The 6,000-nt window shown below is 40.0% G+C and overlaps 1 long non-coding RNA gene across 2 annotated transcripts; it reads right to left on the reverse strand.

The window, feature by feature from the left end:
* Positions 1 to 770: 770 nt before the first annotated feature.
* LOC141799716 (uncharacterized) lies at positions 771 to 3,063 on the reverse strand. Of its 2 annotated transcripts, none has more exons than XR_012599255.1 (3): positions 3,001 to 3,063; positions 2,774 to 2,930; positions 771 to 1,797 (listed from the first exon to the last, which is right to left on the reverse strand). It is a non-coding gene; the product is annotated as an uncharacterized LOC141799716 (long non-coding RNA). The 2 variants fall into 2 exon arrangements; XR_012599256.1 differs by having other exon boundaries at positions 771 to 2,693.
* Positions 3,064 to 6,000: the final 2,937 nt, after the last annotated feature.

Genomic DNA, 6,000 nt, shown 5'->3' on the forward strand with positions numbered 1-6,000 from the left:
TGTTAGTGATATTGAACGTATAGAACTATGTGAATCATTTAGCAAAAGATCATTCTGAATCATTGAATTAATTAGGTTTTATCAAAACGATGGTCATGGGGCAAGATGAACCAAAAGCCTTGGGGTAAATTGAACCAATATGAATCACATATAATGTTCATACATTATAGTTCAGTTTAAGCTTAAAATATCATGTGGGTCAACTTACCCCTTTATATTTAATATATGTATTAATTAGAAATATAAAAAAAAGAAACTATTAAATGCCTTTATATATATCTATGGTTGTCACACCCAGTTCTTCCTCAGCTCCAACAGCTCCTGACCTCCGCACCAGTACGATATTACTTACACCAGTAAGATATTATCTTTTTGGCTATGGTTGCATGAAAAGAAGGAGATTGGTGGTGCCATGGACAATCAACTATAAATCAATTATTCAAGTATAAAATTAATTTATTTAATCTCATAACCTTCGGAATGCTCTCTGCTGCTTCAGTACTGTTTGTTTTGTAAGTCCGCATGCATATATTACTGCTACTGGTTATACCATACTCAGGGCTAGCTAAAAATGTGAGCAGCCACACCATCGCAAGAAAAAATGGATGTCCAGTTGCTTTTTTTTTCAAATCTTATTTATTTATTTTTTAAATAAACTTTATTTACAGTTAATTACATAACAAATAGGACAATATTAAACATCATGTCAATTGACAATGTCAGAACAGGTCTCAACAAAACAAAACAAAAACTGTCGTACAAGGGTTATACATTTGTGGAAAGTTTACACAATATTTCAGAAATGTGTTCATGTCCATTATGTTTGATATATTTTAGAGGTTTTAGATACAGTTCAAACTCAGTAAAAAAAAAAACAAACTTGAAGATGGGAGGTGATTTCAGCAGTCTTTGTTTATGTATAAAAAACTTGGCTAGGACAGAGGACCAGGTTACAACAAAGTTCATCGTTCTTGGTTTGAAGCAGGGTTACAATGTCTCTTGGGATGGGACTTCGAGATTCAATTTCATTTTGTATCTAGTCCTGCAAGTGTTTCCAAAAAATCTGTGTATTGATACATCCCAAAAAAATATGGTCTGTTGTCTCGGATCCATATTGACTTGACAGAAGGTACATGTATTATCATCGATATTGAATTGTTTTCTTAGTAATTCTTTAGAACGGTAAATGGCATTCACAATTTTATAGTGTGTTTCTTTGACTTTTGGTTGAATTGGAAGCTTTAAATACGAGGTTCTTAGTTTCATAATGGATGCTTTATCATATTGTGGCAGAGCAGCGGGTAGTGAGGTTTGTTTTATTTGTTTTTAGTTAACCACACATCCACCCAAAAGGTGAGGCAATAACTTTTTAATTTTTGATGACCTAAAGCCAGGCAACGCCACTCTCGGAATTTCACCCAGAGAAATTAGATAGACCCTCTGAAGGACTCACAGGTTCGTTTCACAGATGGAGCAAGAAACATGGTTCCAATACAAAAATTTTCTTTATTTTTAATCCTCAATAAAATTGTTATTTTTCTTTAAAAACACCATTCATTCGGGAAGGGAAAGGAAGGGAGCCTAACAGGGCTGAGGCTTACCAGTGGGAGATGTCCGGGACCACAAGGGGGAGGGAGACCCCCCAAGGAAGAGCACCCAGGATTGTGATACACACGCACACACAATGGTGAAGAAAAGAACCAAAAAAAAATGAAAATCAAAACCCGCAGGTTTCACAGCACACAGGGAAGGGAAACCACCACCAGGGAACCAGGACCACCACTGTGAGCTTCAGCCCTGAAAGGAGAGGGAAGAATTAGCGGTATTGACACAACAAAAACCAAAGCATAAATAATCCCAAGCTACTTAGGAAAAAAAACACGAGAAATAAAGGAAAAGAAGCTAATTATCAAAATTTACACTTGCAAAGAAAACAGTTAATCAATAAAACAATTTACCAAAATTGAATATTGCACAATTCTAAAGTATAACCCAACTTAAGAATTTTAACACTCACTGTTTTCAATCAAACAAAACTGAACACATGCCAAACAAAAGAAGATAAACGAAATTCCCCTCTAACAGTGTTTAAATCAAAATAAGAGAAAATAATGAAATTAAAGGGTGCCAATCCTGCCCCTAACACACAACATAAAACCAGCTTTTGGCCCACAGAATCCTTACACAGGCACCAGGAACCACCACACTGGCCTATTCCAGTGTTAAGCGGCCACAGGGTAGCTTAACCAGGCGCAGTGATGAAAAAAAGGAAAAAAAATAAATAAAAAAAAATAAACAAAACACTGGAATAGACAAAATGAAACAAAGAAACCTCAAGAAGATGAAAACAAAATAAACTTGAAATAATCCGAGTACAGCGAAACACAACAATAAATCAATTAAAGTAACAAGTTAAGTCTTAACAAAACAAAACCAGCTCCCCGTATAGCAAAGCCTGTCAAACAGGGCTCAGTAAGGCAGTTCCAAATAAAGCATGTTAATGAAGCATTTCTCAGCAAAGCAGCAGCATTTCTATCGCGTTATGCGACCAAGAGGTCCTGATCAGCGCACCAGATCACGTGTGGAGGAGAGAAGAATGCGCTCCCTGCTTAGCATTAGTTAGCAGCGCCTGAAGCAGTCCTGAAGATCAGTGTGAGGACGTCCCCTGTGCTGCTGCAGCCAACAGCACAGTGCTGTAAATGAGCCCAGGAAACCATAAATCTCACGTGAAAGAAATCAGATTTCTAAACTAAAACCGAAACTATTAATTTACCTGCAGCACTGTTGCCGTATCACACACCCAGAACGTCCCTACCCAGGCACCGGATCAGTCAGGGAGAGCAGAGAGGAGGTGAGCTTTGAAGCTCGGGAGCGACGGTGGCCAAACGACACCAGACAGCACCCAATGCTGAAGCGGGAACGGTGCGGGTCTACAAACGAAAGATTAGCCATGAGGAGAAGCCATGGGTTAGCACACAGAGGCAGCCACTGCTACGTTACCTGCACCGGTGCTGCAGAGGAGGCAGGAAGTGTGGCGACCGGGAAGTGGGCGGGACCCCAGAGCCAAAGAGCAAGAGCGCGACAAGAGGAGCAGGGCCTATCTATATAGAGTTGCCTCCTGCTCTGATTGGCTAATCAGCGGGCGGCTAAAAGCCCAACCCCAAAGAGCCAAGACGAGGGAGAGAGGAGAAAGAGGAGACCAGAGGAGCAGAGATGAGGCAACTCATCCTGCTACAATATTTATAAAGGATTTCATTTTTGTTTACTTAACCAGGCAACATAGTCTCAGTTAAACAATAAAGATCAAGATAAAAAGATAAAATATACTTTATTCATCCCCAAAGGGAAATTCATGTTGTTTGGGCCCATCTTCCGATTAAAGAATTATACACTCTGATGGCTGCAGGGAGGAACGATCTTCGGTATCTCTCAGTTCTGCAGCGCACAGAGGTAAGTTGTCTCCTGCTGCTTTTTCTCTGGACAATGATGGTGTGAAGTGGGTGATCAGTGTGACGAATGATGGCCTCCACTTTCTTCTGTGTATACCTTTCCACCACAGCCTCCAGTGAGTCCAAACTGGATCCAACCACGGAGCTAGCTCTCTTCACCAGTTTTTCCAGTCGCCTCTTGTCCTTCTGCTTTAAACTATTTCCCCAGCAGACTGCACCATAAAACAAAACACTCGCTACCACAGACTGATAAAACATCTGCAGCAGCTTTCCACAGACGTCAATTGATCTGAGTTTCCTTAAGAAAAAGAGACGGCTCTGCCCCTTCTTGAAGAGTGCATCTGTATTAAGGGACCAGTCCAACTTGTTGACCAGATGTACACCAAGATATTTGTAGCTTGGCACCACCTCCACGTCCACTTCATGGATGTTAACTGGCTGATGGCAGAGCCCAGACCTTCGTAAATCCACAATCATTTCCTTTGTTTTTGAGGTGTTCAGTAGGAGACAATTTCTATGACTCCAGTCACAGAAAGCTTTTATCAGATCCCTGTATTCAGATTCCTGTCCATTTTGGATACACGCCACAATAGCAGTGTCATCGGAGTATTTTTGGATGTGGCAGGACACAGAGTTGTATTTAAAGTCTGCAGTATAAAGTGTGAACAGGAATGGAGCCAGAACAGTTCCTTGCAGAGCCCCCGTGCTGCTCATGACCGTCCCAGAGACGCAGTTTCCCAACCTGACAAACTGTGGCCTCTCTGTGAGATAGTCTGTGATCCAGGAGACAAAGGATGGGTTCACTCCTATGTCTTTGAGCTTATCTCTCAGTATCATGGGCTGGATGGTGTTAAATGCACTTGAAAAATCAAAGAACATAATTCTTACATAGGTGCCAGGTTCTTCTAGATAGCACAGGGCACGGTGGAGCATGTATGTAACTGCATCATCCACTCCAATATGATTTCTAAATGCAAACTGCAGAGGTTCTAGTGTGTCTTTGACCTCAAGTCTCAACAGACGTAAAAGCAGCCTCTCAAAGGTTTTCATAACATGTGAGGTGAGGGCAACTGGTCTGTAGTCGTTAAGTTCTGCTGGGCATTTGAGTTTTGGTACCGGTACAATACAAGATGTTTTCCACAGAGCCGGGACCTGACCCAACTGTAGACTCAGGTTGAAGATCCTCTGAAGGGGTTCACACAATTGGGCAGCACAGTCCTTAAGCAGTCTTGGACACACACCCTCTAGACCAGCAGCCTTCCCTGAGCACAGTCTTCCTAACTCTAACCTCACTCCTAAAGCTGTGACAGACGGTGACGGTGGAAGAGGCACAGGTGTAAGAGGGGATGTAGCAGAAGTGGTGGAGAGACACAGATGTGTAGAAGGAGCAGCAGTAGCAGAGGAAGTGGTCGCTGTGTCAAACTTGTTGAAGAACTGGTTGAATTCATTAGCACGTTCAACCTCACCCACAATTGGCTGCCTTGTCTTTGTGTTATAACCAGAGATGTTATTGATTCCTCTCCACACCTCGCGCATGTTATTATTTTGTAATTTTCTCTCAATGTTCTTTTTATATTTCACCTTAGCCTCCCTTATACTCCTCTTTAGCACTTTTTGCACCAGTCTGAGCTGTTCTTTCTTTTATGTCTAATGAAATGATTATTACATTTCTTGTCAGTGAGAGAGATCCCCTGGATGTATATGGAACCAAGTTTTGGAGTGATAGGCTGATATTCAATTATATGTTGGGTTTGAAATATGAATTCTTCAGGTAGAGCTTTTAGTAGTCTTGTAAATTCATATTGAGGAGGATTGAATTTGTGTTTGGAACAGAGCTGCTCATAATTTAACAGCTCACCGTTTGATTTCATCAAGTGCGCAACCGACCATATATTCTTATTCATCCATTCTTCATAAAACAGTGACTCATTTCGATATAGTATATGACAGTTATTCCATATTATAGTACCATGAGGAGAGTAATTGTGTACATATAACAACTTCCAACATAATAACACTTGCTTGTGGAAATCAGACAATTTGATTGGCAGCTTATCAATGTTGAAGTCCTATAAAAGCAGTAATTTTAATCCACCTATTTTGTTAAATATAAAGTTTGGAATACAGTACCAAAATGTGAACAGTGTGTACAACAAGTTTTTACACACATTCACAAAACTGTTTGATAAATATTGCTTAGTGAGAAAGTTGAAGCTCAAAAAACAAAGCAGAGAGAATGACCTTAGATGACAAAAACATTGATAAATGCATGGAGAAAAAAAAACACACTATACAGGCAGTTTCTCAAAAATAGAACTGTAGAATCTGAAAAGAAGTACAAGCAATATAAGAATAAAATAACTTCCATTCTGAGAGAAAAAAAGAAAGACTATTACGAGGAACAAATACAAAATAATGTGAATCACACTAAGGAACTGTGGAACATCATAAACAGTGTAATCAAAAACAAAAAAAAAACATAAAAAGCTGTCCACTTAACCTTATTGACAATGCAGATGACCAAGTGAATAAATTCAACGAATTCTTTGCA

The sequence above is a fragment of the Halichoeres trimaculatus genome, unplaced genomic scaffold (genome assembly GCF_033239565.1).
Source record: "Halichoeres trimaculatus isolate MK-OKI-2021-1 unplaced genomic scaffold, fHalTri1.1 fHalTri1_scaffold_11, whole genome shotgun sequence".
NCBI lineage: Eukaryota > Metazoa > Chordata > Actinopteri > Labriformes > Labridae > Halichoeres > Halichoeres trimaculatus.